The sequence below is a fragment of the Aedes aegypti genome, chromosome 2 (genome assembly GCF_002204515.2).
Source record: "Aedes aegypti strain LVP_AGWG chromosome 2, AaegL5.0 Primary Assembly, whole genome shotgun sequence".
Lineage (NCBI taxonomy): Eukaryota > Metazoa > Arthropoda > Insecta > Diptera > Culicidae > Aedes > Aedes aegypti.
In genome coordinates this window covers 126053131-126080440 of record NC_035108.1, presented here as the reverse complement: position 1 = coordinate 126080440, position 27310 = coordinate 126053131, and the positions used below count along the sequence as shown (strand labels likewise).

The following is a 27310-nucleotide window of genomic DNA, read 5'->3' as shown; positions in this document are numbered from 1 at the left end:
AATATATGCTATTTTAATGATGCTACCTGTTCTTGTATAAAATCGCTGTATGACAAAAGTTTTTTATGTCAAAAATCCTTTATGAAAATTGGCCACCCCAATCTTATATATAGCAGTTGATAAATCGTCAAAATCGTCGAACAGCATGTATAGCGGTATTTCGCATATGTTTTTTTGTTTGATTTGTTACTAGTGGTATATGTAGAGCAAACAATCTGAATAATTTTGACATGATTCAAATGGGACCCTCATTTTATTCCAAACCTCGCTACTCCCTAGTATCTGGACAATTTCGTTCAACCAGCCCAACCGGTCAAACAGCGATGATATTGCGATGCAATGTAAATAATTGAACGATAATAGAAGAATGTTTATAGTTCTGCTGTTTATATATAGACACGAATTGTGAGTGGCACTCGTTGCGCGCTCAGGAATATTATGAGACCACTCTCCGGTTGTTTGGCACCATGCGCTACCGTAGTCAGATCTTTGATGCGTACCACTCCCTCTGGATGCAGTTACAGTATTGGACAATACATTTGCTACTTTTTTTTTATTTTCCATACAAAATTGCCTAGATCTCATATCTCGTTTTCATAATTGGAAAGTTGACCATTTTAGCATTAGCATTAGCATTAAGCATTTTGCACAAATTCGTAGGTGGTACAGTCCTAGACCATTGTATGAGGGTTGCCTCCTTCCCGTCCGTTGCCAAAGTCAGAGATTTGGGATTAGCCTCTAGCTCTTAAAGAAGATTGACGCATCCTCCAATAATCGAGAGCTGTCCTGGCCATGCCTTTGCGAATGCTGGGGAATGGGAAAGGATGATTGATTGAACACCTACTTAAGAAAGATGCAGAGAACTCTACGACCTCTCATAGGTGTTACGGGATGTTGTGGAATGTTGATGGAAAGGGTAGTGCCATAGGATACGTTCGATAGACGTTCTGGCCGACAAATAGTTAGTTTTTACGCATTGTGATTATGCGCTGCTGATCAGAACAAACTAACCAAATTCTGAAATCCGCTGCAATCTGTCGTTCCTCTAATAATCAACAATAGCGTGAGCCGTAACTTAGCACTGCTCATCAAAATGTACGCACTGCAGTTCTTAATTCATCTCGAATAGAGCATCCACGAACCACATTCAATTTTTGAAACAACACGCACGGGAGATAAAAAAACAAGTCACGCGAAACGAATTCAATTTATGGTACCGTTACAGAGCACTCTCGAGCAAAACGCAAGCAAATCGAATAAAAGTAAAAAACAAATCTTCACAAAACATCTTCAGATGTAATCTTCGATAAAAAACACATATATCACTTCGAAACCATGTTTCCACAGAACATTTGCACGTGGCGTAGCCTATTTGACAAGTTGACCATTTTGTATGGAAAATCGAAAATGTATTGTCCAATACTGTAAATAGCTGCACCACAACCCAACTGGCCAGGAAAGTAACAAAGTTGCACCGACGGGACGTGATGAGCCTTTTAGGGGATAATGTTCTCAGAATTTATTAAACTGACGACGGCGAATGAAGCCAACCGCGGCGCGGTGAGATCATACCCAAAGAGGGGACCCAATAATTGACGGGAAAGCGTTTCTTGAGTCGTGATTGATTGAAATCAATCGTTGCCTTTATAAAAGGTGTTTTGAATGATGATTGTGAAGTACCTACTAAATACTTAAGTGGAGTGTAGTGAGATGCAGTTATTTCCGGGAAGTTTTCTATATTTGTGATCGCGCTAGCTTGTTTGTCAGAACCAAATAAATAATATATATGAATCGCAATACTGTTGTGGATTTCTTTGATATTTTTGCACAATTTTCTCAAGTTCTCAAAAAAGTCTTCTGGTTTAAGGATCTGTGTAGGCTTTGATCGAAGGTCGTGTGGGTTTGGAAATATTCCGTAAAATCTTAAGCCCACTTAAACATTTTTGGCTACGTTTTTTCTCCTATTTAGCTTATCGCTTACTTGAATGAAAGATTGTTGTGAAAAGGTTAAGCAAATTGGAGTAACCGTTTGTGAGTAATGATCATTTATGATTCTGGTACCACTCTTTTGACCTTGTGAAGGTCTTAAACACTTTAGAAAAAAAGTTTTGTAATTATGTGATTTCTTGGACTCTATCTATTTGCAAAGAAGCTCCTCAACACCATTGTACAGTCGCATCTCCACATCTCGATATCGAAGGGACCATCGAGATAGGGAGAGATCGAGACACAGAACAAATTTTTGTAGAATACTAGATTGAAAATCATTCCGTTACCAGGAAAATCAAAAACAAACAGATGTCATTTTGTCTTCGCAAATTGTTTTGAAACCCTAAAATTTGGCCTAGTAACTTTTGATAATGGGCATATTGACATACAGAGAGAAAATCGGGAACGACAATCACATCGGGAGATATCGAGATATGGAGAGTGAAAATATATGCAGAACGAAGGGACCGAAGCAATCATCGACATAGGGAGAGATATCGAGATGTAGAACATCGAGATGTGGAGAGTCGACTGTATAGCTATCGCATTGCCTATATTTTATTTTCTTAACAAATTTATTAAGAACAACATGGCGGTTGAAGTTACTTTTTATGAGGAGTTAGGGTGATTATAAAAAGGAAGCTAAACTTTAAATTTTCAAGTTCACAAGTCTGGCGAAACTGACAACCGTTCACGTGGAAAACCGAACAAATTGCTTGCTTGCTGGTGGTGACCAATCGGATAAATTTTCAACGCGGAGTGCTGTTTGGTTCTCTCTTAAAAATTCGAGGTGTGATTTCGTTCTATGACCATCTTAAGGTCATTGTACACTAAGAAAATACTAAGTGTGACATTTCACGTAAATTTCATCGTTAGCAAAATACTCGAAGTAAAAAAAAAATGACATGAATTTTATAGTATTTGCAGTTGAAATGCGGGATTCTTGTGAAATTGCGTCCAATTATCATAATCGAAACAGATTCACAGAACAGAAGTGTTTTGAGTCCTTGTGAAAAATGGTGCAAAATTTCCAAATTTGACGAAAACGATTATTTTTCATACCTTCTTATTTTTTATATTTTTTTTTTGCAATAAACAAGTTAGAGTCGAAAACAGTCCAACTTTTCGGCTGCTTTGGATTTCTCGTTTAGAATTTACTGCTGAATCGATTGGTAGTGTTAACTAGAATCTACCGCTATGGGCAGTTGGAGGATCGAAAGGACCTGAGTTTGTATGTGTAGGCATGTAGGATTTTAAAAGAAATCATTGGATAATTTCCGGAATCATCAATTTATGGAGATATGAAATGTAGAAATTCCGCTAATCTATATGAAGCAATTCTTTAGTAGAAAGAATTCATGGTAACAATATAAATCCTTGAGTCTCCAGTACTTCATACGCGACTCCTCCGCAAGTTCTTGATGAATTCCTTCATCAAAGGATCTGCCATGGTTCACAAAGTATTCCCACAATTTAGATGTATTCCCACTTTATAGATCCTTCTGGTAATTTGTCCACCAAGCTCTGGAGATATTCCGGGGAATCTTCATAAAATGTATACAGATATTCTTTCAGAAGAACTACAAAGGGTTTCTTCGGTCACTGCAAGGCGCAGTAAGATAGAGCTGCAGCGCAGTAGTTTATATTCAATTTCACCTTTTCTGCCCCAGCTAGCAGCAAGCAGCCGAATTGCTTTCATGCTCTTGCTTTGGGCTGCGTGATGCTACACTGTTGGCGCGTTACAGCGATGTAACAATGATATCTGTAAATGTTTGCTTCGCTGCCTCTCGCATATATAAGCGATTCTCAAAGCTGTGATATTTAGTTGTAAGTTGTTATCGTTACGTTTCATATCCCCCACCGAGCAGGAGCACTGCCTCTCGGTGGTGGGCAATAAATCAACGTGAGAGTAATAGTTTGCGTAGCTTCGTTATTCGTCTGCCCCTCTGGGATCAATAAAATAACACACAACGTAGGGCCGTCGCATCCTGGACGAAACAGGTTTTTTTTTTTATTTATTTTTGATTTAGTAAGAGGGAAAAACCCCTTTGAGTGATTTTATTTTGAAATCTGTCTCAAAAGGGCGCAAAACCTAACTACAAAGGGTTATTCAAGCCATTTCCATAGGGATTCCTTAAAATTTTCCCAAGGGATCTCCCAGAGATTTCTCTAATAATTCTTCCGGAAAATCCTCTAGGTGCTCTTGCTGGATTTTTTCATCGATTTCTTAAGCAAGTACTCCAGGTATTTCTCCAGCAAATATCAGCAAGGATTCTCTGGTCTTTCTTGACAAAATTGTGCTGGACATTTTCAAGGATATCATTTGAATACATTTCTAGTTGAAACGTAGAACTTCTGGTAATATCATTTAAGGGTTTGATGATAATTTCTTGTCAAAAGGTTATAAGAAAACAGCTCTTTTGAAATTTTTGGAAAAAATTGGCATAAATGTCATAGAAACACCCGAAAAATCAATTGAAAAAAAAAAGGAATTTCTTCAAGAATTAGTTGAAGGATCTTTCATTAGAATCCTGTTGTAAGTCCTAAGTTCTGGTTTTCATTCACAGATTCCTCGAGAAACAGCCTCGAGAATTCTTCTAGTGATTCGTACAAAGATTTTTCCAGGAATACATTCAGGGACTACTCCGAAGATCCATATTTCTTATCTGTGTTATTAGACAACACTATCATCCTTATTTGGTAAAACAAATTTAAGATTTTATTAACATTTTGTTAATAACATATTTCATTTGCCGTAGCAGTTCAGATTTTTTACAGGTGAGTTAATTTAACCTGCTTATAAGAAAAAAAAAACACGTTTTCAATTCACTCAACCTAAATATATAACGCATTACCGGTTGTCTTGTTAATTTTCCCACCAATTGGTTGTAAGTATCAATTTACAAAATAACTTCCAATGAATTTAACAGGAGTTCTTCTAGAAAAACTTGCAAAGGTTTAGGGTAAATCGCAAAATGTTGAACGATCAATTTACTCGCTGAATGTTAAACACTTCATAAGAAAAGCACGGGCTGTTTAACATTAGACAAGAAATTAGATCGTTCAACATTTGGCGACTTACCTTATTACAGGCTTTTAAAATAAATTATTTTAGGATTTTTTTCAAGATTCTTCAAGTCATTCAAGTCTTGAAAAAGTGCTATGCAAATTCTTCCATTAAGTAAAAGGAATTGGAGATAATTCCTATACATTTCTTTAAGGATTCTTCAGTAATTTATATAGGGAATTTTTAAAGAAATCCTGAAGAGTTTTTTTTTTCAATAAAATCTTTGCAGTAGTTCATTAGATGATTCTTTAAGAGCTTCTACTGAAATCATTTTGGATTTTCGTTAAAATATGTTCCATTTTGTCTGGAATTCCTTCAATAATTTCTAAAAAAAATCCTTGTCAATTTTCAAAAGTAATTCTCACTGGAGATAAGAAATGTATAGGAGATTTCTTTAAGTATTTTTCAGTAATTTATATAGGGAATCTTTCAAGAAATCCTCAAGAGTTTTTTCTCAATAAAATCGTTGCAGTAGTTCTTTAGATGATTCTCCATGAGCTTCTACTGAAATCATTTTGGGTTTCCATTAAAATAGTCTTCGGAGTAATAGCTGCAGGAATCTTTGATCTATTGCTCAAATTATTTAGGGCAATAACTAGAATATTAGAGTATTACCTAGAGTATTTACCTGGTGAAATGAAACGAGGAATCTCTAAAGAATTTCTTAGAAGTTACGTCAGAGAAATATCTCATTGGATTCTCTGAAGGCTACTTATACAACCCCTTGTGTAATACCTTTTGAAGTTTTTTAGACTGCTAATTGATTCCATTTCATTTTTTTATTACTGTTTGGTGTTTCTTTTCTCAGGCATGTGGGTTTTGAAATGGATCCACTAACAATCTTGATAATTGCAGAACTCTTCAAGATTTTTTTTGAATGTTCTCAAAACTGTACAATGCCATCACGAGTTGATTTTTGTTTCAAAGTCACTAGGTACTTACAAAAAATATTAATATGGAATATGACAGGTAACATTTTTGCATGCTAGTCCGTTGTCTAGTGTGGTGCTTCCGTCAAAGGCCAAATCGTCCACTGGAAGCATTAACGTATCGGTATGTTTTAAAATGTTTACCTTTTGTTATTATCTATTGCAAAAAAGAACATACATCGTATTAATTTATGCAAGTTAGTATATTGCTTGCTATATATGTACAGCTAACAAATCGTAACCATCGTTTGAACACAAAGAGCTTTGAATGTCAACTATTGGCATTTCCGTGACATTTTCGCGAGGCTTCGTATGGAACAAAGAACAAACTGGTAAAATGTCCTGATCTTAACAATTACTTATATGTTTATATAGTAAATGGACAAGTTCAAATCAGTCTTGAAGAGCTAGAAAGATTGACAAACTTGAAGTTTTCTTGCACCAAAATCAATTCCGTCAATTTAATAAACTTCACGTGCGAACCATTTTTCGAATAATAGCCTTACACTACTAATGGAAACCAACTAAATTACTAACTTCGACCCAGCACATTGTTGCGCTCTTGGTTTGTTTGTGCCCGTAGGTTTGTAATTTCACGCCACCCTGAAGCGCGATTCGCACACGGAGGCAGAATTCCTGGCGCCAGGCCCTGAATTGTGGCCCCACCGTTGCGTTGTGGTGACGTGTACTTACCGTTCGTTCCTGTGTGGGAGAAAGTTGAAAGCTCGTGTCCGCCATTGGACCAAAGAATCCCGACCAGTGCACAATTCTCTGCCCAATGATGGTGGCAGGGCTGTTACAGTTAGCGCGAATTGGAAACGTCGAGGATCATGAAGGAGAAGAAGATATAAGATATCATATGAGATTCATTTTTAAAGCATCCACATAAAATTTCCAAAAAAGCTCGGCTCTTTGTCACATTAGACACTAAAGGAGTTCAACTATTTGCAACTAGATTTGCAAACTGAAGTAAATTGTGTTTCAAAGAAATTTCAAAAATTTCTAAACTCCAGAGTTTAGATTTCTAGCTCATCCTGGCGTTGTTCATAGCATCAGCGAAGCAGACAAATTGACTCGATATAGTTAAAATCGTATCGAAGTTGATACGTACATTTCCTTGCATAAGTGCAAATTTGAACCACAGGTATTTATGTTGAAGTATAGAGATAAGAACCAGAAATGAAACAGAACATCAACTTGAAAATTGACAAGAGAGATATAGTTATAGAGATATAGAGATCGTTATGATGCTATATCTGAATCTGATTCAACTTCAACATTACATTGAGTAAAATTTCAAGGATTGTGTGATAAAAGTGAATATCTAAGTACCTGAGCCACAATATCCATGTTTAAAATTAAAAACTGTATATTTTTAGATCAACGAGCCAACTAATATAACTCATTGTATATCAAATGGCAATGAAGGATTTTCTTGAGCTTTAACTCACATAAGGCACGGATTTACAAGAAATATCTGTAACAGCCCTGTACTAGCCATTCCTGTGTATATCCATATGTCCTATGTTGTCGCCTCGTATATATGGGCGTTTATGATCCGTTAAAAAGAAAGTGCTAGAAACGTTGTTGTAATAGACTGGAGTATTAAATGTGCTATATAAGTGTATTCAATACCGTAACTATTAGGGTGCATCAAGTTCAATAATGGGTAACAAAATGCGACCTTTAGAGCCTACGCCTAATTTTCAAAATTCAAAACAGGGATTCGGATCTTATTTTTAGCAATTTTGATTGACTTTGATAGAGGTTTTTTTTTCAAAACCATTGAGCTCATGTTTTGACAGAATATGGGTCGTATTTGCAAACATTCAGATAATTCGGTGGAGAAAACTCCCCATGTCAAAGTGCATAATAGAAGTGCTTAAGTGTTTCCTTGCCCTTTTCAGTGCATGATAATAGTTTCTAATGATAGCTGTTATGACTTGCAACAAACATCAATGAAGCTCAATAATTTGATTAAGTGTATATTTTGTAACTGTCGGTCAAAAACAACATGACAAAAATATCCTTTCAAGCAAATTTGTCAAACCCTAATGAACACCCTTCCCCCCGACTCGGTTGCCGAGTCAGAACACAGTCATACTGCTAATCAGCTGATATTGTTTGGTTTTGTGATTTTCCGCCATTCTCGTATACCTTGTTATATTTACTTGGTCTGTTAGGGTTCGATACAGTTGTTACTCTGTTGAAAGCAGCCATGGTCGTGCTTACGCAAGTGATAGCTAATATGGGGGCTTAAAGAGCAGTATGCGGTAAACGCGCAACTACTCAACAAGACCAACGGTCAAAGATCTTTTCATGCAAAAAAGGTCAATGGCAAAAGAATGCTCTCAGTTAATAAGCTCATAAGAACACAAGCTGAGAAGCAGGCTCTGTCCCAGGGGAGTTGTAACGCCGGGAAAAAGAAGAAGCAGAAGCTAATATGAAATTTGTTAGGCGTTTTTGTCAAAGCGTACACATTCTAGTCGGAACTTAATGGCATAGTACTAAATTATATACTATGTTGAGGTGAAGTTGCATAGAAGCCAAACCTCAAATTTTCAAAAGCACAAATCTAGAGAACCAGACAATTGTTCGTGCTGAAAATTTGCCAGCGAGTGACCAATTGATCACATTTTCAACTCAAACGGGTGTCTGGTTTTTTAGATTTGTGCTCTTGAAGTTTCGAAGAGTGACTCGATGAATTTTCACCCTAATTAAATATTCTAGTGGTTTCTCTCTTTCAACCATGTGTAATTTTTTTTTGGGCAACTATATTTGTAAATGCTCCAAGAATTATTAAACACTACAGTTATTACTCTACTAATTTATTTTATCTATTGTTCTCTATTTACAGGTGTTGTATGAAAAGGTAAGTCGGATTGCCCATATTACAAAAGACGAAGGTCGTTATTTACAGTTAGTATGTTGTGTGATATTTTATGGCATGCTTATTTCCATCTAAGGTTGCGTGCCGTGCTTTGAAACACGGGGATAAAAAAATGTAAAATCGTATCGGGTAATCGAAAGGTGGAAGCAATATTACGATGAACACTTGAATGGCGTATGAAAATGTAGCGTAAATACTAATCTTTATTTGCATTGACTTTTGACATTCGCTTGTATAGAGTAATAATTCCCACTCTTTTAACAGTTGCGATTTTTTCCTGAGATTCGTCAAATGTGCCACACTCTATCGCAAAATTTATCTAATTATTTTCAGTATTTTTAAGTAGGTAGTATATAAAAAAGTTGGATTAGAGGGATTGTCCTTAATATCTATTTCTAAAATAATTAGTAACTTAAAATGGAACAATAATTAAACAAGAAAGTTTTTCATGTAATTGATTAAAAGTAAATTGTTCAGGTGTAATTTCTGGTTTAGTTGTACTGAAAATATTGGCTATTCATCAACTTCGAACTTTTGCTCCACCTTACTCTACAAAATTAACCATAGATAAGTTAATTCTTCATTTAGTGCAGTGCTTGCGGCAGGAAATTCCTTCAATATAAAAGAAATTAAAATGATTTCGTTACATCAACAATTGAAACAGACACAGAAACGATGAAGTGTTTTATACTATTTAATAATGGCTCACATTGTGAACAATATGAATAAGTAATCAACGTTTCTGTGGGATTTACCCTTTTTGATTACGAACTGCGAACATTAATCTCAGGTACTCGTGACCGGTTCTCATCAGATCTTTATTTTATTTTTATTCATCTAATCATTTATTTAGCAGGCTTAAGCGCTCTTAGGCATCACGGAGCTGAATTCTATTGATTTAATTTACAAAATCACATTTGCTTCTTATGGAACTAGGTTAGTTTTGGGGAACCGTAAAACTCGTGGTTTGGTCAAGATTAAGGAGCACAATCATTTTTGGAAACGATGCGAATTTTGGGTTTACTCGTTGCTCTTGCTGCTTGGATTCTGACAGAATCCATTGAATATTGCCTGGGGAAATCTCTTGAAGAATGAATATAGGAATCCCTGAAGGGAATTTACATAGACGTTCTAAAGGTATCATTGAAAGTATTACTGAAGGTATTCGTGGAGAAGTTCCTGTGAAATTCTGGTGAATCCAAATACAACCAGAAGAGAGCGTTATCTAGAAGGTCGTTTCCATTTCATTGGTATTTTTCGGTGACGGGTAATGATTTCTGATATAGAAATTTTACGTTTCAACCTACTTTATTTCGGTCATCTTCAGAAAAAATTCCGCCGACCGTTCGTCCGTCTCGGCGGTATACTTAATTATACGAATTAAGTATACCGCCGAGACGGACGAACGGTCGGCGGAATTTTTTCTGAAGATGACCGAAATAAAGTAGGTTGAAACGTAAAATTTCTATATCAGAAATCATTACTCGTCACCGAAAAATACCAATGAAGTGGAAACGATTAAGAGAACGGTGATCAAAACCACAGCAAGAGGTTATCTAGAAGGGGTAAATTACTGGACAAATCCAACCAGAAATTTTTTGTATAAATCGTTGGAAGCATTTTTGGTGAAATTGCGGAATGAATCGTGAACTGCATTCCTGGAGGACTCCCTGGTACTATAGGCCAGGGGAAGTGGTTCACCTAGAGTGAATTTATGTCAAAGAAAATGTAGATTTTGTATGAGAATTGACAGAAAAATGAATGACAAGTTCATCCACTTCTCCTGGCCTATTCCTGGATCAATATCTGATGGAATTCTAAAAAAAACATGGAAAAATTCCTATTGGAATCCCTGGTGATACTTTTGAGGAAACAAGAGAAGAATTTCTTATTAGCTTTATTTACGAGACTAACCATTTAAGTAAAGAATTAAAAAAAAAATACTGACGGAATTGTTGAAGCAATCCTAGGTAAAATTACCGGACCAATCCTTGCAAAATTGCTGAAGGAAACCTTGGCGAATTTTCTGAAAAATATCTTATGAAATCCCTGGTGCAATTTTTAGAGGATTACATGGCGGAATTCCTGAAGCAATTACTGGCCGAACTCCTAAAGGAACTACTGGCAGAAATAATGGAGGTATTGCTGGTGGAATTTCTGAAAGAACTGCAGGTGTAATTACTGGAAGAATCCATGATAAAATTGCTGGGAAAATGTATGTTGAAGTTCCTGACGTTATTGATGGAATTACTGAAGTTATCACTGGTGGGTTTGGCAAAAAACCACGGGTCATTCCATTGAGAAACTCTGAGGAAGACCATTCTTTAAAGGAGTCATTGGAGGAATTTTCTGGAGAAATTACGGAGTGTTTACTGAGGGAATCCCTGGTGGAATTACTGGTGAAATTCTAAGAGAAAACCCAAGGCTAATTCTTGGAGGAGTTTCTGGAGGTATTGCTGTAAGAATTTCTGGAAAATATATGAATTTCATGTAAAAGCTCTCAAAAATATATTTTACTATTTATCGAAATATCTTAGGGAAATTCCATCTGAAATACATAAAGTAGCTTATGGAGAAATTCCTGAGAGAATCTTTAGAAAAAATCCAGAGAATTTTCAGAGGAACCCCTGGAAGAACCGCTGAAGAAATTTAGGAAAATGTCAAGGTACATGGAGTACATGGTACTATGGATGAATTACTGAAATCCCTGCTGGAATTTTCGAAAAAAAAATCTCCTAATTATTTATCAGCCAAATTTCCTTACAGCAATTCCTTGAAAAAATCCTGAAGGGGTTTTCTGTGGAGTAATCCCTGAAAAAATGCTGGAACCGTCTGGAGTGCCTTTGGGATGTCTTGGAAGAATACTTGGAAAAGTCTCAGGTGTATCCTTTTCAAAAATAACTGGTGAAAATTTTGAAGAATTTCTCTGAAGGATTTACTGCATTCTCTGGACGAGTTTTCGCAAAATAAAGCATTGAATCATTTCCTGTTGAAATGTTCCTAAACAAATTCGTTGAAAATTTCCTGAAGGAGCTTTTGGAGTAAATCCTGAGCAAATCCTTTTACAAATTCATAGAAGAATTCCTGGAGGAATCCCTAGAAAAATATCAGAAATAATTCCTGGAGGAATCCCTTGTAGAACTCTGAAGCAATCCTATTGAGAATTCTCAGAGGAATCTTTGGAGGAATCCTTGAAGAAATATCCCGAAATTTAATTCAGATATCTGTCCAGGTGAAATCTTCGAAGGGATTACTGAAATGCCTGAACTATTTCGAGAAATCTCTGTAGGAGTTTCTGAAGGAAATCTGCTAGAATTATATGAAGAAATATTGGGAAGAATTACTGGTGGTTTCTTTAGAAGAATTTTAGGGAAATATCAGGAATATTTTTGGAGAAATCATTTAAGGAAATGTTTGGAGAAAGTACTGTAATCCCTGGAGAAATTTTTGAAAATATCAATAGGGGCAATGTTACTGAAGAAATGTGTTAAGAAATCTCTGAAGGAGCTCTTGGAAGAATTCCTGAGGAAATACTTTTGAGAAATTCTTTAGAGCAATTGCAAAAAAGAGAAAATGCTGATGGAATTCTTCGAGGAATCCTTGGAGGAGCTCTGGATGAATTCTTGGAGAAATTTATGGAGAAGAACTCGTTGTGAAATTTCTGGAAAATATCTGAATTATTTCTAGGCGGAATCTTTGAAAGAATCACTGAAATCCTTGGAGGAGTTTTCGAAACAATCTCTGAACTATTTCATGGCGAAATTTTCCTTAAAGAAATTCCTTGAGATACCCATGAAGATTTTTTGAGGAATACTGTGGAGGTATCCCTGAATACATTTGCATGAAGAATTTCTGGGAGAATCCTTGATAATTTTCGGAAGAATCCCTGGATAAATCTTTGGTAGAATTTCTGGAGTTTTCTCTGGAGGAGTTCTGAATGGGCAATATTAAAAGTATTTCTTGATGAATTCTTTGAAGAAAGCTTTGAAGTAGCTACTGGAATACCCGTAAAAGTTCTTGAAAATATATCTGATTTCCTGGTAAAATGATCTTAGAATAATTCCTCGAGATGTCTTCGAAGTAGATTTTGAAGAAACTTCTGAGGGAATCCCTGGAAAAGTTCCAAGAGAAATCCCTGGAATATCCTTTTTAGGAATCCCTGGCCCAATTGAAGGAATACATTTTGGAAGGATCCCTGGTGTAATTCTAGAAGAATTCCAGTAGGAAATCTGAAGAGTCCTTGGAGAAATTTCGGAAAAATATCTGAATTATGTAGAGGTAGAATCTATGAAAAAAAATACTGAGTTTCTAAACGAATTCCTGAAGGAATTCTGTGAAGGAATCCCTCAAGAAATTGCAGGAGTCTCTGATAGAATCATGGAGGAGTCCCGTTAAGGTTTCTTGGAATAATCTGTGTAACAATTCGGGAAGAAGTCTCTGGAGAAATCCTTGGAGAAATTTTTGGAAAGTATATTAATTATGTCAAGGTAAAATCCTTGAAAGAATTACTAAAATCCTTGGAGGAGTTTTCGAAAGAATATCTGAATTATTTGGCGGAGAAATTGCCCTAAAGATATTCCTTGGGAAGTGCCTGAAGGATTTTCTAGAGAAATTGCAGAGGGAATTCCTGGAGGAATCCTTGGTTGAACCTTAAAGAAATCTTTTTGGAAATCCTCGGAAGGATTTCTGGTTGAATCTGTGGATATTTTTTGGAGAAATCTCTGCATATATTTTTAGAGAAATATGTGGAAAATAATTGAATTGAACTTTTTGGTGAAATCGTTGAAGAAATCCTTCAAGGAACCACTGGAGTACCTAAAAGAGTTTTCAAAAATATCTATGAATTATTTTCTGGCAATATGTTACTAGCCAAAGTAATTTCTGAGGGAACCGATGGAAAAATTCCTTAAAAAATCCTCAAAAATTCCTAGTGGAGGTCTTTGTAGAAGAAATTCATGGAGGAACCTTTGGTGGAACTCTGAACGAATTCAGGGTGGGTTTTTGGAGAGATTTCTGGAGGAATCCGTAGAGAAATTTCTGGAAAATGTTTGAACTATGTCTATGTTAAATTGTTGAAAGAACTTTTGAAATCCTTGGAAGAGTTAAAAAAATCTGAATTATTTCGTGGTTGAATTTTCCAACACAATTTTTTTTGAGAAATAGCCGTAGAGAAATCCTTGAAGGAATTTCTGGAAAAAACGATGCATGTTTTTGGAGAAACGGCAGGAGGAATCCCTTTGATACCCTGGAAGAGTCCTTTTAGGAATATTCGTAAGAATGTCTCAAGGAACATGTGGAAGAATTCTTAGAGGAGTCTCTGAAGGTGTCATTGGAAGAGTTTCTAAAAAATCTCTGATATATTTCTTGGTGAAATTTTTGAAGAAATCATTGAAGGGGTTACTGCACTCTTTGGACGAGTTTTAGAACTTTTTTCCAGTGAAATTTTGTACCAATGTGTAGCATTCGAACAATATGTAACATTAATATTTTAGTAAACTATCAGTATTCAATTTCAATACTAGAGTTATAGAATCCGCCTCATCTTTTATGGGATGCTAGTTAGTGTGCCTTTTTGATGCATGAATCGATCAGCGGCATCGAAACGATCAAAATAACATCGTACATTATTCAAGCTGTGTTGATAGCGACAGATTCCACCGAGCAGAATTGAATAAATTTGGAAAATACCTATGAATTAAACAACAGCTTGGCTCTGGACCGGAGTGTGTATTAATAAGTGGGTATAGCGAACAACGGTAAATGTATGAACGTGAACACACCTACTTTGGTATCGATTTTCGACCCAAATGAGCTACTATTTTTGGACTTTGGCAAAAGCTTCCGTTTTAACGTCCCGTAAATGGGGAATGTTTGATAATGCGGGACCCACACATATTTGACTAAGAAATAACATAATTTCTTTTAAACAGTTAAGCAAAACGATTGCAAATGTAAAGAGTATTGGAATGTCTTGTAATTCCAAAAAATATTTGAATGTTCAAGTTATGTATTGAGTTGCAGTGTTGTCATATATGCGTAATATGTCTTGATAATCGACATTTTATCATAATTTGAATATAGAATTCAATTGTGAACCTATTTTCAAAAAGTTTGCTTAGTCCTTAATCCTACTAGTTGTCTGCATGTTTGAAGTGAATGAACATTTGACCAAAATGTTGTTGAAATCAGTTATGATGTACTTTTTTGTGATCACTTGGCATGGAATGACCCACACATATTATCAAAGTTACCGCGCAAACGATAATCGACTTTCTATTATATAAAAAAATATTGGTGCATTGAAACGAATTGCTATGAAATCTTTTAACTGTAATCGATAACTAAGATATCAGTCAAGTTCTGAACATAGAAAATTAAAATATTCTAAATAGAATGCAGAAAAAATGAAATTTTCTTCTAAAAATCTACGCAAGTTACTTCGTTTTACGACCCCTATCAGAAAAAAGGATACATTTGCCAAAGGGTCAAGCCTACCATCAACACAAGATAGCATCTCATTTCAAAATGGTATTTCAATTAAACTGGTTAAACAAGCTACAAATTGTGGATCGGAAGAGGAACACTACTATAACACGATAATCGAAAGGTATACTCTTCCCGGTTAGGTTTTCATCGTGAAACATCGCACACAAAGTTGGTCCACAAAGAATAGCACTCAACTGGCGGCTGATGCTGGTTCAACCGTGAACCCATTTCGTACTGCAAGTGATTTTATTACATACATAGCTCGAAAGAACGTGCTTTGGACCGCACATCTTGTGCATTTATTGCAGCACGATTTGACGTTATTAAATTAGTTCGAAGTAGAGAGAGAGTGAGCTTTATGCGCTGCCTCGGAGTCGAGTGCCCGTCCATTTCAATTGCATCGACATAATGCAATCGCAAACTGGAACTAGCTGCTTGCCATAACTAGGAGCTGGAACCATCTCCTGTGAGTGAGAGCACTTGATCAAGTGAATTTTATGACACACGGCAATTGGAACTCAAAAGAAAAGTTAGTATCTACGAATATCTTGGGTTTATCTGCGCATAGGAACCTGTCAAAGGCTAGAGAGGCGATGATTCATGGGAAATTAAATGTATCTTCTTCTTTATGGGTGGTTCTTGTCTTTGTCAGTGTACAGGCATAGCGGTATCATGATTCGTTAGCGGTTCGTTATTGGGTTGTAATCTGTAGAGATATTGGGGTGATATAAACACGCTATGAATTTATTGTCGATCATTATGTGCAGAACTCATATATTGTTCTAGGATTTGATTACTTATTCGCAACGTTTTAATGAAATTTTCTATTTCTACACAAATCTCGTAATTTTCGTTTATTTTTAGTTCTTGTATTTATTTCTACGATTATGGATCTGTCATTTGTCCTTCAATGATTTGCCCCAGGAATCCATTCAAAGGTACCATCAGTCTACAATTAGTTAAAAGCCATTTCTGTGCTTTTTACAGAAATGGTCTACGAATTCCAAGCCATTATTGAATGTAGGTTCATCTCCCAGGATTATAAGATTATATTTCTCGAAAATTAAAAAAAAATGTTATAATTCGTCCAAAGAAACCCTCTAGGTTTATTTTTTTGCATGGATTCTTCCCACTATTTATCTACAAATTCCGAAAGTAATTCATCCATCATCTCTTTTGGACTCCGTCTTCGTCCAAAAGATTTTGCTAAAATTTGCCCAAACAAACATTTGATTTGTTTTCCAATGATTTTTTTTCAGATTTACCCAAAACATTTCTTGCAGCGGATCATCCCATAAATTTACCACATAATCAAAAATAAATTACTTTAGGTCGACGTAACTTTTTGCTGTATAGTAATGATCGAACATAAGTTAATTTAATCACATCTATTTTACAACAATGTCACGCTCAAAACGTATTCGGAATTAGTTGACGAAAATGTCAGAAAAGCCATTTCGAGTAGCAACACAAAATTTGTAGCAAATTAAACTTTCTTCCCTCAATGTGGTGAGATGACCGAGAGGCAGTGCTGTAAACATTCGACATTACTCGCAAAGTTCGTTACTCTTCCATGGTCAGCAATCAATTGGTGTTTATATATTCATCCGCTACCGTCACCTCTCACATAAAAACTGTGGAATAATTGTCTTCTGATACGATGACATTTTCGAAATATCATTACTTTTGCGTAGAGTGCGATGTGTCCGATCGTAAACAACAAGAATACCTGTTTTAATCTTGTTTGTTATGACGAATTTCACACATGCAGTGAAAGCTGTTCTTGTTACGAAAAAATATAAAAAAAAAAATAACTAAATCGTACCGTTTACTGACGACGCCAGCTGACGACGGTTAGCTGCATTCAATTGAATTTTTTCTTTCGTACGGTCGTTTGACTGCTCGTGTTGTGAATGCTGAAGGCAAAGGCTAGTCGAATATCAACGAAAACATGTCGACTACCGGTCTTACTACACACTTAAATTATTTTACCATCATCCGTGAATTTCACCGTAATTTCAACAGCTGAACTGTTCCGAAAAATAAAACTCCGTCGAAATTTAACAAATTCCGGTGAAATTTTACCGAAAACTGTAAAAATTTACCGTACTCCGTTAATTTATTTCACCGAACTATGATCCTCAAGATCGGTAGTCGAGAAGCTTGACCTCGGGGCTATATCACATATGTAATTGCTTGGCATCAAATGCGAATGTTGTTTGAAACACGACTGTGTTGATGACATTTGCTAGATGTTTTCTTCAATCATCATCCATCATTGAAAAAGCAAAGCTGCTATGTTCAATTTTGTAACATGTCAGCAATTGCGCCATATGATAGCAGTTCTAAAAGCAGGGGAATGAGGAATATCGTATTTCCGATGATTTTTTACAATTTATCTGTAATTCGGATACAAAAAAGATGTACTACAATAATGTTCAGAAATGGCAAAGGAATGATACTACGATTGAACTTTTATGATTAGGCATGAGGTTAAGAATCTCGTAGAACAAAAACTGTAGAGAAATGTATGTTTTACAGGTACTTTAATGAACAGAAATCAATTTTATGAGGTCCAAACCATCTCTAATCGGCATACAGTGTTCTCAAAAGTTGTAAAGTACTAATAATACGTTCAACTAGTGGTATTTATTTTGATTTTCATTTTTCCAAATTCTCGTTTGAATTTTTATAATGTAAAAAATAGCCAAAAAGCACAAATTCGACTTGAAGCACCTCCTAATCTTCTCCAAATTGGATGAAAATTTGTCTGGTAGTTTGTTTTAGTATTGCAACTAGGACTAGGGGGTGACTGGTTGAATCCCAGACATTTTGATTTTTGTGAAACTGTCTAATGCTCATGCTCATGTTCACTTCAAAATGCACAATTTAGTTGGAAACTCAAAAAAAAAACTACATCAAAACATACTGAATTCATATCATTACAAATATATGGTACCGTAATACGTGGTAACATTGATTAGCGGGGTAAAATTGATCGCAATGACCCTCCTCATAAAAAGTACGAATCAACATTCATCGATGTAATGTTTTCCATGCATTAATGGTGATTCTTTTCCTTCTATTCATAAGCTATTAAACATTAAGGTTTTTGTGAAAATTGAGTTGTGTTCATGAGTAAACTTTTCAACTTTTGGAAACAATGGTTTTCATGATTATGGATGACACGATCAAAGAATCATATCTCACATGAGTTCTGAAAACAATATGAGCAAAAGAAATGCGTTTGTTACTAAAAATAACATCGCCAAAAACGATTTCATGGTCAAAACTTTCATAAAAATGTTTAGTTAATCATAATTCATAAATTACTCTAAATATTGCAGAATTTCCTTTGGAAATTGCCTACCTTAAAGCGTATTCCGCGATACAAATTGAAATAACTCAAAAAGTAAATGGCTTTTAATAGTTTGGCCTTTATATTCGGCTTCAGGGACCATGATTTTAGTAAGCAATGGTAATTTCAATATTACCGTTGTTTCCATGAATGATCAATGTTATCCCATATCAGCTTAATAAAAAATCACTCAAAACATTTCTTAAACAAGCTTTAAATTTTAAGAAAACAAAAAAAAAAACAATACATATACATGAGCGATGAATGTCAGTACTTGTTTTAAAAATATGTAACTTGCTACATATGCATTTTCAAATGAAATTTTAAAGAAATATTCAAATAAATGATCAATGTTACCTTAGAGTACGGTCCCTTAAATCTTCCTTAACATGTTTGCAAAACTTCTGCATTGAAATATGTCGTTTGCCTGCCATGAAGACAGTTTTCATTTCTTGTTCAATGTTTAGCTCGCACGGGCTCAAATTTTTGAACTGCTCAATGTTCAAGTAGGCTTCAAGTAGTGATCCCCCGTTCAAAAGTTTGAACTGGAACGCAAATTAAACGCGTTCAAATGCAACACTCCCAAATATGAAATCCAAACTCTTGCAAGTCATTTACTCTCTGATTTATTTCAAAACTAAAATCACCTTGAACCGTGGAATACGCCTGAAAGTAGGCAATTTTCTAAGGAAATACTGTATTCTTCATAGCTTCATTCTTGATGCTCCGTTCTTCATGCTCATATTCTTCATGCTCCGTTTTTGGCAAATCCCCCCCACCAACCCCGATCTTTACAAAAAAAAAATGGATTCGTTTTTAGCATCATTTGCGCTTTCTTTGCCAAAAGTTGCCATTTTCGCATTCGTATATCGTGTGCAGGTACGATGATACTCTATGCCCAGGGAAGTCAAGAAAATTTCCATTACGTAAAGATCCCGGACCGACCCGGATTCGAACCCAGACACCTTCAGCATGGCTTTGCTTTGTAGCCGCGGACTCTAATCACTCGGCTAAGGAAGGCCCCTTTTTTGCTCCTACATCACCGTTAAATAGCGCCACCTTAACAAATGCGAAAACAGTTCAAACTACACATTTCAGTTTAAATTAGTTCATTAAAGCGTGCAATGACTACGATTGAAAATGTTTTAGTTGTTTGTCATCAAAACATTCCTTACGAGATCCTGGAAATTCCTTGCTAAGTCTTGGAGAATCCTTACAAAATTTTATGTTTTTATAGTGGACTTCTGAGAATGTTCAGCAGATCCTTGAGCGGATTGCTAGCATATATTAGAAGTTTCTTGTGGGGTCCTCAGCAAGTATAATTAGTTATTGGAGATGCTGCGCGATATCCGAAAGTAGAATTTCCGTTAAATTAATATAATTGGGTTTTAACACAATATCAAGCTTAAGATGATTGATTAACTTTTGTTATGGGGAAATTAGCATATCAACCTCAATCAATATGATCCTTAAAAGCCATTTCGTTTCAAAATGATATGACGCTTATTCGTGAATTTAACAAAATACCATTGTCTCTTTCTCTTTGTAAAATTCATAGGGAAACAGACAATGGTATTTTGTTAAATACACGAATATTGTGTACAGCAATTGATTTTAGCTGTTTATGCTTGAACTTTGGACTGCAGTTAATCATTCGATACTTTGCATGGAACAAAATTTTGAAGGGCCAATTGTGTCAAATGTTTTTTTTTGTTTATTAGATTTAGTTTTTTAACCGCCAGAACACTTTTTTTTGTAAATACGTTTCTAATGAAGTACATCGTATTCCTCTATTCTGTCACAGTTTCAAGGAATTTTCCAGTTCTTGAATGAAGGTCACTCATGCGATTATTTTTCTACATGACTCATATAGAAATGGTATATATGAAGCTTACAAAAATCGTTGGAGACATTTAAACAATAAAAAGTATGTGTAACGTATGTCACAGTTAATGAAGTTTTTAGAGCAAATTATCTATATAAATAAAAAAGGGTTCCGTTTTTGGCAACTAAAAATATCAACTTTGTTGCCAAAGACGAAATCCTACTGTAATTCGTAATTTTGCTGAATTGAAAATACTTATGAAAAATTTGACAACGGGATTGTTTTCGGCGCAATTTCCAGTAAAAACCACATTTTACTTGCTCATATCAATAGCAGAACTCATGTGAGACATGGATCTTTGGTACCTACTGTTATCCATAATCATGAAAATCTTTGCCCAAAAAGTTAAAAATTTACGCATGCACAAAACTTAATTTTTAAAAGATCCTTCTATTGGCTTATGAGTATTAGAAAAAAGCACCATTCATGCATTTAAAGTATTCCTTCAATAAATATTGACTTGAACTTCTTACTAAGAGGGAAATTTCGATGAATGTAACCTCGCTGATAAATGTTATCCCGTTTAACGGTACCAAGAAACTTCTTCGAACAAACTGTGCTGTTGATAATTATGACCGGTTCGGGCGATATTCCAAAAAACGCACGAAAACGACAAAATAAAACGCAGTGAATTGGTAATAATTTCACTAGGCTAACAAAGAGCTACTTTCTTGAATGAAGGTCACTCATGCGATTATTTTTCTACATGACTCATATAGAAATGGTATATATGAAGCTTACAAAAATCGTTGGAGACATTTAAACAATAAAAAGTATGTGTAACGTATGTCACAGTTAATGAAGTTTTTAGAGCAAATTATTGTTAAATAAAAAAGGGTTCCGTTTTTGGCAACTAAAAATATCAACTTTGTTGCCAAAGACGAAATCCTACTGTAATTCGTAATTTTGCTGAATTGAAAATACTTATGAAAAATTTGACAACGGGATTGTTTTCGGCGCAATTTCCAGTAAAAACCACATTTTACTTGCTCATATCAATAGCAGAACTCATGTGAGACATGGATCTTTGGTACCTACTGTTATCCATAATCATGAAAATCTTTGCCCAAAAAGTTAAAAATTTACGCATGCACAAAACTTAATTTTTAAAAGAACCTTCGATTGGCTTATGAGTATTAGAAAAAAGCACCATTCATGCATTTAAAGTATTCCTTTAATAAATATTGACTTGAACTTCTTACTAAGAGGGAAATTTCGATGAATGTAACCTCGCTGATAAATGTTATCCCGTTTAACGGTACCAAGAAACTTCTTCGAACAAACTGTGCTGTTGATAATTATGACCGGTTCGGGCGATATTCTAAAAAACGCACGAAAACGACAAAATAAAACGCAGTGAATTGGTAATAATTTCACTAGGCTAACAAAGAGCTACTCGAAAAACAGGATAAATACAAAATGGCTAATATGCGAAAATTTGAGACTTTCGAAAACATTTCTAGAGAAAGGCCACCTGCCAAATCGTCAAGGGAAAGAATGAATAAAATTTAGACAGAACTCTCGGAATGTATCTGTAATATTTATTAAGATTGCGTAATGTATTCCTTTATGAATTATATTAGAGTTTTCATTTCATCATTTTTTAGGGATCTCCACCAGAATCTCCCTTGAAATTTTAGTCATACTTCTCTTAAATAATTCCTTCTCAAATACTTAGGTAAAAAATCTCCTAATAATACTCTAAATATTCTACTCTACGAATTTCTACCTTTAACTTATGACTTCTTCAAAATTCTTCTAGAAAGTCCCTAGAAATAACGCAAAGGAATTGCACCCGAATTTGACTCCATTATTTTCGGCATTTCTGGTGAAACTTTTCTAAAATTTTCTGAAAAAAAAAAATTCAAAAATTATGTTTGATGAAATCTTTTGTAAAGAAAAATTGGTAAAAATTTAGAATTTTCAGCGATTGAATCCAGATTTTATTTTTTCAAAATTTACAACAAAGAATGTATCACTGTTTATGTTTATTAATGTTAAGAATGCTGTCATTAACCCCGCTACCGGCAGCTCCTTTTTTACTGCAAAAAAAAAATCAATTCAAAAATTCATTAGATCTGTGATTTTTTCTGAGTAGCTCTTTTATTTTGTTTTATTTTATTTTATTTAGACCGCATTTTATTTTTTAGATAAATTGATTAAAAACAAAATGGCCGCAAAAGACATTTTACATGGAAAATGTCGGTCCCCAAGGAATATCGGAATATCTTCAAACCCAGATCACCAAAGATTAATATCGACACGGATTCTTAAACTAGAAGACTTTTTCTGAGAACTGGTGCAAGAATATTGTAAAGCAAAAAAGTTATCACGATTGGAATATTTATTTTGCGGTAAAAAATAAGCTGCTGGTAGAGGAGTTAAAGAGGTTCAATATAATTCGTTACGACCGAACGATTGGCGCGAATTTAGTGGTATTTGTCGAGAATGTAACGCGGCTTTAAATTTGATCAGCACGGAATTGGCGCCAAGCTCATAGTAGGCGCGACTTCCACTGATTATGTGCCTTCTTACCATCCGTGAAGCGAACAAATTGACTGGACATGTTGAAAATCGTATTCTGGTCATCCAATCCGGTTTTCTGCATAACGTAGTCCTCGATGGGATTCCAAACGAACTGGAGAATTCGCCTCAAATCTCCACATAATTTAATTTGAATGGGTTATTCTAATTGAACAAAGATTTCGTATACCTATATTCTGGACCACAGAAGTGTGATAGTTTGTAAGTTATGGACTATCAATTCACCCGTGTAAAAGCACAAGCTTCTTAAAAGCATTTTCATAAATTAATTATTCGCTTCTGTTTCCCCGGATTAGCTATACAGATTAATGGTAGCTCCACGCTAACAGAAAATGAAATCTCCCCTCCGCTTATGTCAACTATGCTGATAACAGGCTGCATTTAGCCCATCTATTTAGAAGTGCAGCACAGGTTGGCTCAAAAATGTACACAGCGAATAATCTACCATGGTCGCCCGATTTACGTCATTCCAAGGAAATCAAATCACATGTGTCGACACATTCTGGATCTCTGAAAAGATAACTAGTGGGGAATGGGTATGTGCCGAAAAGATTTACGACATCCAGTCCTATTCGCCACTACACTGCTGGGGATACTAGGACCAACTCGGTGGCAAGCAATGCTCCGTTAACAACCCGCAGTAGCACCAGCAGGTTATTTATGGATCGTGTGGAGTCGATGTTCTTCACCAGACAGCTTTTCTTAAGGCCGCACGGGACGTCATCATAATCACCCTATCCATTTCAAGAAGCAAATCCCAAGAACCACTCCATATATCGATGCGAAAATGTATCACTATGATTCTGTATATGTAGTGCACAACCCGATAAATTTTCAGCTTCATCGGTTCACTAAAACTCGAGATTTGCTTCCACAAAGTTTTGATGATTATTGTTAGAGTGAGACGAAAGATAGGGAAAATAACACGGTCTCCCGTGTCCCCTTAAGACGCACATTTCCATTTATCACCGGCTCTGCTGAGGCATGCAGGTGTAAATATTTTGTTGACATTGCTTAAATTTTGTTTACGTCTTAAGTAATTCAAATTTCGGCGCAAGATGTGCGCGCTTAGCACGCAGTGTCACCCTACTTATCTGCTTTATCCTGGCCGACAGCGCGCTGCAACCAATTTCCATTAGCGGGCGTATTCAATCAAAGCTGCGGTGTTGTTTATTTTTGTGCTGTGGTTTGAAAATTTAATGCGACCATAAGCCACACGTAATTCAATTTAGAGCCCTATTTGGACTAAATTGCTCTGGATTGTGTTGGTCGGCAATCAGCGGCGATATATGGGTACACCAGGGCTAGTAGAAAGTCTTTATTTAGCGACATGGTGTCTATTTTAAAGCGATTCCTAAAAAAGTTTAGACCTTCCACTGTAAACTTTCTATTTCAACCAAAATTGTCCCTAAGGTCACTTTCTTCCTCATTCTGCTTGCAGTGAGTCCTGATGTAAAATTCTAAAGGCTTCAAAGAAGCCTGCAGATAGTAACGCGACCATTTAATCATTTCCATTATCAAACGATTATTCCACCAATTCTCTCAGAATTACTTCCAGTAAATTTCCAACGGACTCAGAGGAACTTTTCAAGAATTCTTGAAATCCAGGAAATTCTAGAGTATTCCAACGCTACTAACTCCATCAATTTCCACAGAGTTTGCTCTAAAAAAGTTCCCTGAGACTATTAAGAATTTTTCCACTAATTATTCCACCGATTACTACTCTAGGAGTTCCTTAAAAGATTCCTATAGGAGTTTTTCCAAGAAAATCTACAAAAAATGATTCCAGAGTATTTGAAGAAATTATTTTGGAGATGTTTCCATGAACGGCCAGTTATTCTTTCAGTCATTTAAAAATGTCATTTATCCTCAATAAATTTCCTAGCAAAATCCCTGGAGGAATTTCTGGAGCAATTCCTGGGAGTAACCGTAGATGAATTCTCGAATGAATTCTTTTGAAATTATAACATTAACAGGTGTTGAAAAATTATATTTTTTTTCAGTCATATAGTAACACAATTTTTTTTTCAAGGGATTCAGTATTTATATTGAAAACAATTATTTAAAGTGTAGTGAATGTTATACTATCATTATATAGAATATAGTATATATATTATAGAATTAATTCAATACTTGTGAAAATAAATCCTTTTGTGAAATCAAGAAAAGCAAGATTCGAATTGCCGACGCTGAGTAAAACGAAGCGCCTTCTGGAAACTTTAACGGGTTAGCTGTTTATGAAGACATGCTTAAGACACTCGGTGAGAAGGTTCCTTTTTTCTTTTTCGATATCCAATATTTGTTAATTGAATTAATGAATAATGAATAATTCGTCACTCAGTGTGTCGGCAAAAACTATCATCAAGAACACACATCAAATAAAAATATGTTTTTAGGTTTAGGTGAAGATGAATCGAAGCCAAACCACAAATTTTCAAAAGCACAAATCTGGAGAACCGAACACCCGTTTGAGCTGAAAACTTAATCGATTGGTCACTACCAGCGAGTGACCAATCGATTAAGTTTTCAGCTTAAACGGATGTTTGGTTCTCCAGATCCGTGCTCTTGAAAATTTGAGGTTTGGCTTCGATTCATCTTCATCTTAAGTGCGGCTTTCTTTCATCCTCACCTTAAACTTATTTACTTTAGTAAACTCTTCATTTTTATGAAAAAAAAACTGAAATACCGTGATCAGCGGGGTAATATTGATAGGAATGACTCATCTCGTAAAAAGTTCGTATCACCATTTATTGCTGAAACATTTCCAAAGCATTAATTGTGCTTCTCCTTCTCATATTCATCAGCTAATGAAAATTAAGATTTTTGAGAAAAATGCGTTTACTTCATGCGTAAATTAGTCAACTTTTCGAAACAACGATTTCAATGGTGGAGGATGACATTATCGAAGATTCATGACTCACAAAAGTTCTGCAAGCGATATGAGCAGGGAAAATGTAGTTTTAACTAAAAATGGCATCGCCGAAAACGATCCCGTTGTCAAAACTTGCATAAGAATGTTTAATTAGGCAACATTAATGAATTATTGTCAAGAATGTATAATTTTCTAAGTAAATTGCGTACCTTTAGGCGTATTCCGAAGTTCGAAGTGGTTTTAATTTTGAAATAATTCAAAAAGTAACTGACTTGTAAGAGTTTGGCCTTCATATTCGGCTTCAGAAGCCATGATTTAAGTAAGTAACGACATTTTCAATATTACCAGACAAGACGTCTCTAAAGTTCCTATTTAAAAAAAATCCAGTCGCTACCAGCCCTGAAACACGAGCGTCAACGACCAGGTCTTATACGAGGTGGCTGCCATACAAGATGGGTGGATGGAGATAGCGAATAATGCTCTCTGTGGAATTTTTAATATTCATAATCGTATTATGAGTGAGATTGTTTGGCTGGCCGATGGACAAATCCGTTCAGCCGATTTCATTTCCGTTCAACGTTACGGTTTGTGAAGCAACCGAAGAGAACACATTAGAATGACATATGTACTGCCGTTATACGCATAATTGTCCCATGTTACTTTTTGTGCATTTTGACTTTTTGTTATCAAACAGTTTATTTTTACATATAGTTTTAGAAAACACTTACCAAAAATTAACTTTGTTCGGAAACTCAATGGAAAGCAAGCCAAGCCAATTTGTCCCATTGTTGCATTTCCACGCATAACTGTCCCACTACTGTATTTCTACGCATAACCGTCACACTATACAATTCGCTGTGCTAATCTCGAACAAAATATTTAGTTGTCAGTTTTGAATTAGCTGATGTTTGGATAACTTGTTTTGAACATCTTCTTACATTGGCTTTACATCCCAAGTGTAAAACAACCTGTCTTATGTGTTTGTATTATCAGGATGCATTAATCATTCATGGGAATCTCACGTCAAATTTGATTGAAAATTTCAATATCAAAATATTATTACCCATCCGTTTTTCAATGATTTTCAGTTTATTTTTCAGGGTCGATTGACCCTGAATTATTTTGAATCGCCGTCATCGATTAGAAATTCACCGTAATTTTGGATTCATCACAAGGAGTACTGAAATATTCTCACTTGAAGAATCAGTAACCACTTTAATTTCGAAACCATGGCGTGCGACAAATCAACTTCATGATTTAGCAAACCAAGTCTAAATAAAAATAGTTCGA

At 35.4% G+C, this 27310-nt stretch overlaps 1 protein-coding gene across 7 annotated transcripts in view; it reads left to right on the top strand.

Moving 5' to 3' along the window:
- LOC5564816 (rho-related BTB domain-containing protein 1) overlaps nucleotides 1–27310 on the top strand; it is a 154700-nt gene that overhangs the window by 50275 nt on the left and 77115 nt on the right. For 6 of the 7 annotated variants that reach the window (XM_021842242.1, XM_021842241.1, XM_021842245.1 and 3 more), the window contains one exon: nucleotides 8843–8857. The exons of the other annotated variant lie outside the window; for it this stretch is intronic. The gene's annotated coding sequence lies outside the window, so the exon portion shown is untranslated. The remainder of the gene's footprint in view (nucleotides 1–8842; nucleotides 8858–27310) is intronic. 7 annotated transcript variants of the gene reach the window in all.